At 49.9% G+C, this 14,345-nt stretch overlaps 1 protein-coding gene across 4 annotated transcripts in view; it reads left to right on the plus strand.

The window, feature by feature from the left end:
• ikbkb (inhibitor of nuclear factor kappa B kinase subunit beta) overlaps window positions 1-14,345 on the plus strand; it is a 147,398-nt gene that overhangs the window by 19,086 nt on the left and 113,967 nt on the right. Inside the window, exon 1 of one of the 4 annotated variants that reach the window (XM_069917547.1) lies at window positions 11,067-11,346. The exons of 2 other annotated variants lie outside the window; for them this stretch is intronic. The gene's annotated coding sequence lies outside the window, so the exon portion shown is untranslated. Of the gene's footprint in view, window positions 1-11,066; window positions 11,347-14,345 lie in introns of those variants that run through there. One more of the 4 variants, XM_069917546.1, reaches the window with a different exon arrangement.

Genomic DNA, 14,345 nt, shown 5'->3' on the forward strand with positions numbered 1-14,345 from the left:
TTGAACTCTTTTCTCTTCTTTAGGAGTTCAAAACTTATATCTGGATAAATGAAGATTTTTTGCCCTTTATACTCCAGTGGTTTGTTGCCCTCTCTTACTTTCTCCATTGTCTTCTCCAGTACCTTTTCTCTTGTAGTATATCTTAGGAATTTTACTACAATAGATCTTGGTTTTTGTTGTGGTTGTGGTTTAGAGGCCAATACTCTATGTGCCCTTTCTATTTCCATTTCATGCTGTAGTTCTGGACATCCTAGGGTCTTAGGGATCCACTCTTTTATAAACTCCCTCATATTCTTGCCTTCTTCATCTTCCTTAAGGCCCACTATCTTTATGTTATTTCTTCTGTTATGGTTTTCCATTGTATCTATTTTTTGAGCTAGTAGTTCTTGTGTCTCTTTAGTTTTTTTATTAGATTTCTCCAATTTCTTTTTTAAGTCTTCTACCTCCATTTCTGCTGCTACTGCCCGCTCTTCCATCTTGTCCATTTTTTTTCCCATTTCTGTTAAGGTCATCTCCATTTTAATTATTTTCTCCTCTGTGTTGTTTATTCTTTTTCTTAAATCCTTAAATTCCTGTGTTTGCCATTCTTTAAATGATTCCATGTATCCTCTAATAAGAGCAAGTATATCCTTTACCTTGCCTCTCTTTTCTTCTTCTATTTCACCATACTCTTCCTCTTCTTCTTCCTCTGGGTTGACCATCTGTTGTTTCTTTGGTGCCCTTTCCTCCTCTTCTATCTTGAGGTTCACCAGGTTGATTCCAGAGATGAGGGGGTTGGCCGATAAGGAGAGATTGAGTTGTCTGGGACTGTACTTGCTGGAGTTTAGAACAATGAGAGGGTTTCTTACAGAAATGTATAAAATGTATAAGAAAGAGGTAGGTAAATTGTTCCCATTGGTGGGGGAGATCAGAAATAGGGGCCATAGCTTCAAGATCCAATGTAGTAGATTTAGGACGGAGGTGAGGGGGAACTGCTTTTCCCAGAGGATGAACTGCTTTTCCCAGAGGGTGGTGTATCTGTGGAATTCACTGCCCATTGAAGCAGTGGAGACGACCTCAGTAAATATATTTATGACAAGGTTGGATAGATTTTTACATAGTAGGGGAATTAAAGGATATGGGGAAAATGGCAGGTAGATGGAGATGAGCTGATCATCAGATCAGCCAAAACCTCTGTTGGGCACTACCAGTTGCCCCAATAATTACAGAGACAAAGACTGAGGGGAATGATAGGCTTTATTACACACGAGACTGCTGGCTCGGGTCAAGGCTAGGGAAAATGAGGAGAGGAAGAGGGGCGTCGACCTTTATGGCCTGGGTCACATGGGTGGAGTCCAGGGAGGAGTCTAGGAGAGGATGTCATCAGGAGGGTGGGCCAGTCTGTACATACAACCATATCATTATATTCACCCCCTCTTTTTAAATAGAAACCACTGGCAACAATCAGAGAAAAAAAAGGGAGGGAAAAATGGACGGACAGGCGGACGCTCCCTCCGACTAGAGGTTTAGTCGCAAGGGGGACTTCCTCCTTCTGCCGGACCGCTGAGGGGCCGGAGTAAAATCATCCGTGCATCACTCCTCCAGAGAGGAGGCTGTCGTGGGAAAGTCTGAGGCAGAAACCATCTGGGTCAGGCTGCTTGCGGGGGACTCCCGGGGGGATTGGATGCCCGCTGCCTCATGTGGAGTAGGTTCCTGGAGGTCCAGAGGCGAGGCAGGTGGCTCAGACTCCAGGATTATGCTTCTGTGCAGTGTGATCCAATCCGCAGACTGGTTGGTGGCTGGCAGGGCCATTTCGGGGTCTCAGGCCCTCGGCAGGTCTCAGATCTGTACAGTGTCCTTGTAGCCATCAGGGTACCTCACGAACATGTATTGGGGGTTGGCGTGAATGAGGTACACCGCTTCTACCAGTGGGTCCATCTTATGGCCCCTGACATGCTTCCTTAGCAGGTCCGGCCCTGGAGTTGCCAACCAGGGAGGAATGGATGAACCGTTCGCAGATCTCCGAGGGAAAGCAAAGAGGCGTTCATGCAGGGTGATGTTAGTAGCGGTGCATAGCAACGACCAGATGGTGTGGAGGGCCTCGGGCAAAGTGTTCTGCCAGCGGGATACTGGCATGTTCTTAGATCTGAGGGCCAGGAGCACCGCCTTCCAGATGGTGGCATTCTCCCTTTCCACCTGGCCATTACCCCTGGTGTTATAGCTGGTGGTCCTGCTGGTGGCTATGCCTCTGGTTAAGAAGTATTGTCGCAGCTCCTCACTCATGATTGAGGATCCCCGGTCGCAATAAATATAGTCAGGGTTCCCAAACAGGGTGGAGATGCAGCGCAGCGCCTTAATAACCATTGTTGAGGTCATATCCGGGCAGGAAATAGCAAAGGGGAACCTGGAGAATTTGTCCACCATTGTCAGAAAGTAGGCGTTCCTATTGGAGGTTGCGAGGGGGCCCTTGAAATCGACACTGAGTCGTTTGAAGGGGCGTGTGGCCTTAATGAGGTGTGCCTTTTCTGGCTGGTAGAACTGTGCCTTACATTTGGCGCAGATCTGGCAGCGTCTGGTAGTGGACCAGACGTCCTCAACGGAGTACGGGAGGTTTCGAGTCTTAACGAAATGGTACAGCCTTGTGACTCTGGGGTGGCACAGATTGTTGTGCAGGGCCTGGAGACAGTCGAGATGCATCCTGGTGTACATCCCTCAGGATAAGGCATCTGGGGGATCGTTGAGTTTGCCTGGCCGATACAATTATAGGTGGATAACTCATCCTCCACCTAAGAATCTTGACATTTTTTATTTTACCCTGCTGTTTTGTATTAAACATGAAGGCCACTGCCCTCTGGTCGGTCAGCAGGATAAATCTTACTAGCCAAGTAATGTCACCAGTGGCTCACTGCCTCAACGATCGCTTGTGCCTCCTTCTCGACGGAAGAGTGACGGAGTTCAGGACCGTGCAGGGTGCGGGAGAAAAATGCTACCGGCCTGCCTGCCTGGTTAAGTATGGCAGCCAGTGCAAAGTCTGAGGCATCGCTCTCCACCTGGAAGGGGATGGATTCATCCGCAGCGTGCATCGTGGCCTTTGCGATGTCTCCTTAGATCTGGTGAAACACAGGCTGGGCTTCCGCCGATAACGGGGAGGTTGAGGACTTAATCAGGGGGTGGGCTTTTTCAGTGTAATTGGGCACCCATTGTACGTAGTAGGAAAACAGCTCCAGGCACCTCTTCAGCGCCTTCAGGGTGTTTGAGACTGGGAGCTCCATGAGGGGACGCATGCGGTCAGGGTCCGGGGCAATGGCACCATGTGCCATGATGCATCCAAGAAGAGCCAGGCGATCTTTATTAAACACCCACTTGTCCTTATTGTACGTCAAGTTGAGGGACTTGGCTGTACGTAAGAACTTGGTGAGATTAGCATCGTGGTCCTGCTGGTCGTGGCCACAGGTAATGACATTGTCGAGATATGGGAACGTTGCCGTCAGGTTGTGCTCCTCCACCATCCAATCCATCACCCTCTGAAAAGCAGAGACACCGTTAGTCACACCAAAAGGCACCTGCAGGAAGTGGAAAAGTTTGCTGTCGGCCTGGAATCTCATGTAGATTCGGTCGCTCAGGAGAAGGGGGAGCTAGTGGTAAGCCGACTTAAGGTCATTGGTTGAAAAAACTCTATATCGCGTGACCTTATTGACCAAGTCGGCTATGCGGGGTAGCAGGTATGCGTCCAATTGGGCGAAGCGGTTGATGGTCTGACTATAGTCGATCACCATCCAGGGCTTGTCTGCCCCTCTGACCACAAGGATCTGCACTCTTCAGGGGCTGGAGCTTGGGGCAATGATCCCCTTTGCCGGAACCCAGATGAAGTCCATATCCTCAGTGCTGTAGCGCCTACTCTTGGTGGCGATCTGCTTACAGTCCGGGGTGAGGTTCGCGATTAATGATGGAGGGGCCACCTGTAAGGTGGTGAGATTACAGGACTGTGCCGGAAACTGGGTGCATGGTTGGGGGTGGGATCCGAGAGTTGGGTGTTGTGAACAGTCAGCGGCAGTTGGGGGGGCCCCAAACGCCATTGTCACACTCCTGAACTGACTCTGGAAGTCGAGGCCCAGGAGGAGCAGTGTGCAGAGCTTGGGCATGATCAATAATACAAAATCATTGTAAAATTCCCCCCCCCACACTGTTAGAGACGCTACACAGTACCCCTGGATACAAGTTTGTCGGTCCTTCGCTGCCATTGATATTGATCCGGTCATCGGCCTGACAAGAAAGGAGAGTCCATGGACCACGTCGGGATGGACAAAGCTTTCGGTACTGCCCCTGTCAAAGATGCAGTTCGTCTTATGCCCATTCATCTCGATCTGCATCATGGAGTTGGAGATTGGGTGAGAGCTGGTTTGGTTAAGGGTTACTGATGCCAGGACAGGCATCTCCTCCTCCTCCTCATCAGTGGGGAGACCCGCCCAAGATGGTGACCTCCATGTTGACCACGCTGTCCTCGTCGGAGAAGAAGGGGGAAGTGGAGTCGTGGCGGGTGGAAATGATGTCATCGGTGGGTACCGGGAGTTCCTCGGGCACACACACCGCGCTGCTCCTGGACAGGGTTCTTGACCTACAGACTTTCTGGTAATGGTCCTTCTTCCCACAGACCAAGCACGTGGCTCCTTTCGCAGGGCAGCGGCATCTCGAGTGCCTAGCCTGCCCGCAGAAGTTGCATCTCGACGATGCCGACGGAGTCACCGCAGTGGTGGTCGGGTCGGTAACCCCCAATGCTGAGTCCCAGGATGGCGGCTCTTGTGGCAGAATGTACGTGGTAGGTCCACTTCTGCTCGCGATTGATTCTGCGTGGCGCTGGGCTGAGTCTAGAATTCTGATCAGGTGGATCGCCCATTTTAGCGGGAGTTGATCCTCCTCGAGGAGACGTTGTCGGATATAATCCAACCTCAATCCCTGCACACAGGTGTCTCGGACCAGATCTTCCTCACACTGGGTCAACGATATTGTGGCCGTGGGGGTTCCCCAAACAGACTTTTCCCAGTGTGACCAAGGATCGGATGAATTCTTCAGCGGACTCACCAGGCTGTTGTTTTTGGGATGCCAGCAAGTAACGGGAGTAGACTTTGTTCACCTTTGGCTTGTACAGCACCTCATTGGTGCTTTGGATGGCCTGGAAAGCCCTCTGGCCGACTCGAGCCTGTAGGACCTTCAGCTTCTTCTTGTTGGAATCAACCACTTCAGCGGCAGCGTTGAGGAAAGTATTAAAACAGTTCACCCACTGTTTGAAGAGTACAGATGCACCCGGGATTTGGGGGTATACCTCTAGCTGATCGGGGTGCAGCAACTTCACCATTACTGGAGACCTTCAAAATCTTGTGTAATAAATTGTTGGGTGCTACCAGTTGCCCCAATAATCACAGAGTCAAAGACTAAAGGGAATGATAGGCTTTATTACACAGGTCAAGGCTAGGGAAATGAGGGGAGGAAGAGGGGACTCGACCTTTATGGCTTGGGTCACATGGGAGGATTCCAGGGAGGAGTTGAGGAGAGGATGTCATCAGGAGGGCGGGCCAGACTGTACATACAACCATTTCATTACAACCTTGTTGAAAGGCAGAGCAGGATCGACGGGCCAGATGGCCAACTCCTGCTCCTGCTTCTTATGTTCTAAGTTCCTTCTGTCTGGAATGAGCACTGTTATGGAACTTGGACAATTTTATTTTGACTGAGAACAGGACTGAACCTATTGTGGGGGATTTGACAGCTGCTTGGAGCTGTAGTAGTGCTGGGATTCCACTAAGCAACTTGACAACTATCAAAGCACAGGAACCACGGGCAAGATGTCCATGGGCTCGAATGTGACTGTTAAATTTCTCTCCACCAACGTGGAGAGCTGGAAACACGCGCTGGGCAATTAAAAAGCTCAGCGCGTTGGTTTTGGGAAGGTTAGTCGGTAGATTGGACTGCAGGTAGTCAGACAGTCCCTGGAGTGACCCTGGTTCCAGACATTAACACTGGATCCACTCGTACAAGCTCCCTGAGGAGATAAACAAGAGAGACGGCAGATGCTGGAAATCTGGAGCAACACACGCAGGACCAGCCAACATCCGTGGAGTGTCACTGGAGCCGTGCGACAGGGGTTCCACCTCTTGCAGCATCGATTGGTGTAATGGGGAGGGGCTGGTTTGGAGGATTGTTGGAAGGGCCTAGAGATTTCAGGACCTTGATTTAACTTCCTGAGACAAGTGAGTCATTGGTCCCACCCGGGGGTGATGGTGATGATTCCCAACCTGGACCAGCCACTTTCTTGCTCCACTACCCTCTGTTAACCACTGGTTTGGACTTGTGTTCCGAACCCTCCGTCTGTCAGGTCTCTTGCAGTTCTAGGTGCTTTCCTTAGCTGCCTGTGGTGTGGAGAAGGTCACAAATGTGCACCCCATATAATAGGACCACCACAATTTCCCCAGGCAGTGAGTTCCAGGTATTAATGACAGAAACCTTCGGTCTCTGGAAGATCCTGCTCTCGCTCAGGGACAAATATGGCTCCATGACAAAATTAGGGACATATTACTGAATCTGAGTTTCAGATATCAACCACACCTCATGGAAAAACCTTATCACATCAAGACCAGCCATAAATTGGAGGAACACCACCTGATTTTCCATCTGGTCACTCTCCAGCCAAATGGCATTGACTTCTCTGGTTTCTGCTAACTTGCTCTCCCTTCTCCCTCCTTTCCCTTCCCCTGTCTTCTTTCCCTCAGCTCTCCACCCCCTTCCCTCTCCATTCAGAGAGCCATCCCTCCTCCCCCTGTTTACTTCTGTGCTGATGAAGCTGATAGCAATGAGAATGTAGAGAACCGTGTGGGTGACTCAAATAAAAAGGGAAGCCGGTCGGTGCAAGCACCCTGGGAGTGTGTGAACTCCATGTGGCAAAGGAAGAAGGCACAATCTGCATCACTGTAACCTAGCTGCAGATGGTCAGTGCCTTTCCTCTGATCTCATTCATGCCACACCCCTGCTCAGCAACTTCCTGCTCCTTTGCCTTGGTCATTGTCGGCAGTGTTGTCATCGGTCTTTCTATTCTGGTTCAGGAGCTGATGCACTGGCCAGTCTCCTTTTCCCTACCATCTGCCCTCCGAGTCGAGATTAGCCACTCCCCGTGCAGGCTCCAGACTCCCAAGTGTGCAACGGAGGATGCTGGAGCCTGAAGACGGGCGCTCAATGGCACAAGGACAGATTCTTCCCCGCTGGCATTAGATTCTTGAATGATCAGTGAGCCAAAGACACTGCCGTCCTTTGTTTTGTGTCCTATTCTTTATTTATTGTTGTAAGGTGGTTTATATGAACGTTTGCTCTGTGACGCTGTTGTAAAACAATGAGTTTCCTGACTTGTTCATGGCAATAAATTCTGATTCTTCTGAAACATTCTGGATCAGAAGGGGGCATGACGAGGGAACCTTATAAGCTACAAATTAACCAAATTCCAAATTCAATTCATAGTTATATCTTTGGCCATAGCAACAAAAAAACTCTGGAAGTCTGACTCCCCTCTTCATATCAGTAAGTGGATTACCGAGGAAAAAAAATTACGTCTAATTTTAAATTAAATTATAATCTTTGAAAATGACACAGCATCTTTGTTCAAATATGGCAACTGTATCTGGGAGCACGACTGTAGCCGCACCCCAACAAAAAGATGTAGAGATTCACCGACAGGTGGATCAAGAAGAGTAGCTCTAGAAGGGGGTGGCTCCACAGCTTCTGTGGATTCATTGATGCCACACCCAGCCTCTTTCTTTTCTCATTTTTTCTTTCTCTACTTTTCCTTCACTCTCTGGTGGGGGGGGGGGGGCGTTGGGAATGGGGGAAGGAGAAACATCATATATATAGTAGATTGATGAAAGGTACTGATATGCTCTGTAACAGTCAATGATGTGTTCTCCTGGTTTAATAATGGAAAATCAAAAGTTAAATATTAAAAAAAAATAAGGGGGCATGAATGGGGGTGGGGCTGGGGAAGAGAGTGGATGTTTCCAGAGCCCTTGGAGTCTGCTGTTAACCATTTCATACCAAGATCCCGCTCATCCCTTCCCCCCCAGATCTCCACCTGTTTCTCCTCCATACTGAAGGTCATGCCACTCCTTGCTGCCCTGGCACTTTGTACACCACCAGTTTCCCCCAGGCCTCTCCCCAGCTGTGGGTGAGTGTGTCCAGTGGAGCCTCCTGCTTTAAGGGTGGTGTACAACACCAACAACTCATGGGCTCTCTGATTCTTGTGTTGCTTGCAGAGAGAGGAACCAATGGCTTGGTCTGGATCCTTCTGGCTGCCTTCACAATGTTCATCCTTTATGAAATCCCAACGTTCTAAACTGTCCGCCAGACCATGACTCATGCTCTAGGCCTTCTTCCACTCCATAGATTTATCGTCCAAGTCCAGAAATTTTTAGATCATTTTCTGCACATGATCAGTCCGTCTCCCACTTTCTCAGCAATCCACCTTCACCGTGGCTCTCTAAGGTAAACTGTCACTTTTTAACATAAAACTACATAACACATAGGCCATAGAACTCTGTAACAGTGAAGGTCGCCTTGGCAGAAGCCAGGAAGTGCATAGCGGTCATGTGGACCTCCGACTCCCAACTAAATATTACACGATGGAATACAGAAATGCAGAGTTGCATTCCCCTGGAGAAAATCACGTACTTTTTAAGGAGGGAATATGACACATTCGTTGGGGTGTAGCGCGATCAATGACCACTCACAAACACAAAGCAATCTAAGGCTTTATTAATCAGAAGACCCAGACATGCCTCTACATGCTGCTGGCTCACGTCCAAGGGAGGTATGAAGGAGGAGACTAGGGCTCTCGGCCTTTATTAGGGATCTTAAAGGGGGGTACAGGTACAGAAGGTGGGCCAGCCTGCCCAGTGAGGACCGTGTTCCACCACATGGGTACGGCAGCCTTATCTGAAGCATCTAGGCACAGATGTAGTTACATCCATTAGGGTAGAGGAGGGAAGTGAGAGGGGTGGGCGGGGGGGAAAAATACACTCTGAATGTTGAGAAAGATTGTATTGCTGTTCTGGATTTGTGTGAGTCTTGAAAAAATCAAAAATAAAAAATTCTAAAAAAAAGAATTCCGGAGCTTAGAGTTAAAATCAGATTAGTTGAGGCAGGCAGGGCTGGAGGAGGGCAGGATTCCACTTGCCCTCAGCACCCACTCGAATCCCAGTTCCGATACTGGGTTCCCATGAGCCTGTCGCCAGCAGCCCACAGTCTGGTGTGAGTCCTTTGACCTCAAGTTGCCAGCAACCCGCAGTGTGCGTGGGTTTGAAGTGTGCCAGCCAGCCAAGGGCCATTCGGACTTGGGACATCAAGAGGGCCACACGGTGTTGACGGCTGGTACAGCCGCTGCCTCCCAGCTCCAGTGACCCCAGTTCAATCCCGACCTTAGGTGCTCTGTGTGTGTGTGTGTGTGTGTGTGTGTGTGTGTGTGTGTGTGTGTGTGTGTGTGTGTGTGTGTGTGTGTGTGTGTGTGTGTGTGTGTGTGTGGAGTTTGCATGCTCCCCTTGCAAGCAAAAGCTCTGGCGAATGGTCGTTGTGAATTGGCCTGTTGTGTGGGTGTGGGGTAGAATTCAGTGGGAGTTTATGGGAATACAGGGAAAATTTATGGGGAAAATTTTAAAAAAAGGATTAGAACTTGATGGTCAGCACAGACCCAATGGGTTGAAGGGCCTTTATAACACTTCAGCAGTAGAAGGGGGCCATTTAGCCCCTCTTGCCTGTTCCACCATTCAGAAAGAACATGATGATCTTTTCCTCAATGTTACTGTCTGCATTAGCCCAAAATCCTTGATTCTGTTTACAAGCTGGTGACATTGAATGGAAGGTGTTTTTTTCTTTGGCTTGGCTTCGCTGACGAAGATTTATGGAGGGGTAATGTCCACGTCAGCTGCAGGCTCGTTTGTGGCTGACAAGTCCGATGTGGGACAGGCAGACACGGTTGCAGCGGATGCAAAGGAAAATTGGTTGGTTGGGGTTGAGTGTTGGGTTTTTCCTCCTTTGTCTTTTGTCAGTGAGGTGGGCTTTGCGGTCTTCTTCAAAGGAGGTTGTTGCCCGCCGAACTGTGAGGCGCCAAGATGCACGGTTTGAGGCGATATCAGCCCACTGGCGGTGGTCAATGTGGCAGGCACCAAGAGATCTCTTTAGGCAGTCCTTGTTCCTCTTCTTTGGTGCACCTCTGTCACGGTGGCATAGCCTGGATATAAATGAGCCAAACCTTTCAGTGCATCATTGCCCCCTCTTTCCATGTGAAGCAGTGATTCATATTGACCTTCAGTGGAATATTCCCTGCTGACCATGTCGTCACTTCGTACGGGGGACACTTCCTTCACTTCCTGGACCTTGTCACCTGTCACTTTCCCCTCGGTCTCACACCAGCTGCTTTCTCCTTGATCTCCGAAGCTGAATGTGTGCTCCGTCAGGGAGCGGCACTCATTTCCACACAGAGCGCTGTAATGTTATAAATTTAAATTTAGACCTACACCACGGCCACAGGCCATTTCGGCCCACGTCCAATTTACACCCCACTAACTTAAAACCCCAGTACGGTTTTAAATGGTGGGAGGAAACCGGAGCTCCCACAGGAAACCCACACAGATACATGGAGAACTTCACTTGTGAATCTGCAGGGGTTGTCCACTGCGACTGGTTCTCCCGTTGTGGCCTCCTCTACGTCGGGGAGACAGGACACAGACTGGGAGATCGCTTCTCTACTTCCACAAAAGTGTTTACTCCGACTGGATTCATAGAACACTACAGCGCAGTGCAGGCCTTCAGCCCTGGATGTTGTGCCAACACATTTTAAAAAAAGTACTAAACCTTCCCTACCCCGTAACCCTCAGATACAGTCACTATGGGGCATTGAGGCAGGCATTAGGATGGGGAATCACTGGAGAATGCAGACCTAAGGTTGACACATAGGATGTGCAGAAGGGCAAAGGGGATACCATGATGTGGGGCTGAAGGGCCTGCTTCTGTGCTGTATGATTTACTGCAGATTGCCAGTTTTTTTGCTTTTCAGGTTTGTTTCATGACTCCGAGGCTGTTGGCTGTGGTTTAACTCCCCTGGTATTCCGGGATATGCTGGGTTTAGTCGCTTGCCTGACCCGGGGGCCACGTGACCGGCCTGCCCGCACGGAACCCGGAAGTCGGGAGTTCGGGTGAAGTTGATACAGGGTTAGTCGCCGGCACAGGAAGATCCCAGGCCCCAAGCTGCCGGCACCCCCGCCCGGGCCGGCACAGGAGGATCCCAGGCCCCGACCTGCCGACCAGCCACAGGAGGATCCCGGCGGCACGTCTCCGGTAAGCGGCGAGGCTCCCATCCGCAGGCCTGCGCCTGCCCGGCCGCTCTCGCTTCCCGGCTACGCGTCGGGAGGGGCGTCGCATCGAACCCCCGGGATAGCCCTGGGTATCAGGGTGCCTCTGGGTCAGTGGGTGATTACCATGGCAGGGTGCTCCTGGGTCACTGGGTGCCCCTGTGTGACAGGGTGATTACCCGTGGCAAGGTTCTCTTGGGTCATGGGTAATTACCAATGGGTGACAGGATGATTCCCCGTGGGAGGGTGCCCCTTGGTCCAAGTGCCAGGCCATACAACCCAACATGGTGTTCCTGTCATAGGATGCCAGGCTGATTCAGCTTTTCAGGGTGCCCTTTGTTCCAGGGTGTCAGGGTGCTTGGTCATATCTGGGCTCTCCATGTGGTGACATCAAGCTACCCCACGTATTTGGGAGTCCTGTGTGGCAGCATGTCTTAGTATGGAGACCAGGACAGGACATCCATCCACGATCTAACTGAATGATAGGCCAATTCCTGAAAAATTTCTACTCTGGGATCCACCACCCTTCTGGATTGAGGAAGTTTTGAGGTGGTTGAGTATGGAAACTGCAAAATTGACAAGTGCAGGCAGTGTCTCGGGAGAGAGTGGACACAGGTGGGTGGTTGGAGAGGTGGTCCATCTTTGTCACGTTCTGTGTGTTGCCCACACGTGGTGCCTTCTTGAATGCTCCTCCTGCTTGATCAGTGATAGAGATGGAAAGTCAAGTGGCACGTTAATAGATGGAATCTAACCCAACAAATCTGAGATGATGCATTTTGGGAAGTCATATAGGGGTAGAAATTTCACGTAACTGGGTAGTGCGTTTAGAAATATTGATGAATGGCAGTCTCTAAGCACTCAGGTCCTGCTGTAACTGCTGCGGAGCAGTGGAGAGCGGGGAACGGAAATACAGTGTTCCCCTGAAGGGTCCTACTGCCCAGTCCGACTGCCGTCAGCTCCATTCAGGCTTTAAACGTCCTGTAAAAGGAGCTGACAGGGTCAGGGTCAGGGTGATAGCAGGGTCTGGGCCCAGGATGGCAGCGCTTATGATCGGCAGTGGGCACGAGGGGTTGTAGGCTCTGGGGAAGCAGAAGACCAGTGCAGGACACCAGAAAACAAGATTACTCCCCTCTCACGATTTGAGGAGAAGTGGATGAATCAACCCTTGGGATGGTGACCACAGTGGCGGACCAGTGAGGGGTTCTGCAGCTGAAGAACACAGGCATCAGGGAGTTGGTGATGCAGGTTGTGGGCTGTGGTCAAGGGATTCACACTAGGCTGCGGACTGCTGTGGAGTGGCACGAGACTGGCTGGCATTGGAGCTGGGATGCGACAGGGTGCCGAGACTGTTGAAGGAGTCCTGAAGGTTTGGATCTGTAGCTCGGGTTGCCCATGGTTTGGACTGGAGTCTGTGTGGCAGCAGGGGCTGCGGAGCACTGGAGGCGAATCCACAGTCCCTGGGGGGATTCTCTATTGCTTTTCTTTCTCTGAGTGTGAAGGGTGTCGAGCAATTTCCGCTGATGACAAATCTTTGTCTGTCTTAACGGTAGACTGAAGGAAATTTTGTGTAATATTGCTGCAGTAAAATCTCCATTACCTGGCTCCTGCGGATATCGCGGATGCCGGAAATGTGAATTTTCCAGTTGAGTGAAACTCGCTCTTCCAATGCCTAACTCCTACACCTGCATTAAGAATGCACTGTTTAAAAGACAGTGCAAAATGAAAAAAAAATCAGTATTGTCTTTAATTATGTAAAGTTAACTTTAATAAAGTAATCCCTGTAACTTACAAAATTTATATTTGAACCCCAGTCACTGGTACACCCTCCCCACACCCCCACCCCCAAGTTTACAGATAAAGCCTTACTTATATACCTAATACTAATCAATATAGACTCTTACTAGGCAGCGATAGGGAGACTCTTTGGGAGAGCCACCCCAGCTCTTACACCATAGACCAACTCATAGCTCATAGACCAGCTCTTCATCCTAGCGTCCTGGTCAGACCCTCACCGCAACCTGGCACACCTTCACACGTGTCCCGGTCAGGCCCTTGACGCACCTTCCTTTAAATTTGAACCCCGTTTGTGAGCGCTGGCCACTATGCTAAGTTTACAGATAAAGCCATGCCAACCTAGTTAATAGTATACTAATAAAGATAAAGCCTCTTACCGGGCAGGTAGGGAGACACTTTGGGAGAGTCACCCAGCAGCGAGTGGCATTGGCCACCTCTTCATCCTTTGGCCCTTCTAGTCTGTGCCATATTATTAATCTGTCGTTTCCTTCTGAGCTGCACCCATTCAGATTTCAGATTTATTGTCAGAGTACATACAAAGCATCACATACAACCCTGAGATTCTTTTTCCTGCGGGCGAGGCTGAATTACCACTTATTGGTCTTGCAAAAAAAAACCTGATTCAATGTTCACATGTAAACAAATAAAGAAATGTAAACAAACTGACTGCGAGACAGAGAGAACAAAAATCAATCAATAAAGTGCAAAAGCAAGAGTCCTTAAATGAGTCCCTGATTGAGTTTGTGGTTGAGGAGTCTGATGGTGGAGGGGGAGCAGCTGTTCCTGAACCTGGTGGTGCGAGTCTTGTGGTACCTAGAGCTCTTTCCTGATGAGAACGGAGCGTGTGCTGGGTGGTGTGGGTCCTTGATGATTGCTGCTGCTCTCCGATGCCAACGTTCCCTGTAGATGTTCTCAATAGTGGGTAGGGTTTTGCCTGTGATGTCCTGGGCTGTGTCCACTACCTTTTGCAGGGCTTTGCGCTCAGGGGTATTGTTGTCCCTATACCAGAGAGTGATGCAACCACACAGCACTCTTTCCACCATGCATCCATAAACATTTTCCAGGGTTTCTGGAGTTGTACCAAACCTCTGCAAACTCCTGAGGAAGTAGAGGCACTGACGTACTTTCTTCACGATGCCTTATGTGTGTTGGGTCCAGAAAAGATCCTCTGAGATAGTGACTCCCCAAAAC

Source organism: Narcine bancroftii, chromosome 2 (genome assembly GCF_036971445.1).
Source record: "Narcine bancroftii isolate sNarBan1 chromosome 2, sNarBan1.hap1, whole genome shotgun sequence".
Classification (NCBI taxonomy): Eukaryota; Metazoa; Chordata; class Chondrichthyes; order Torpediniformes; family Narcinidae; genus Narcine; species Narcine bancroftii.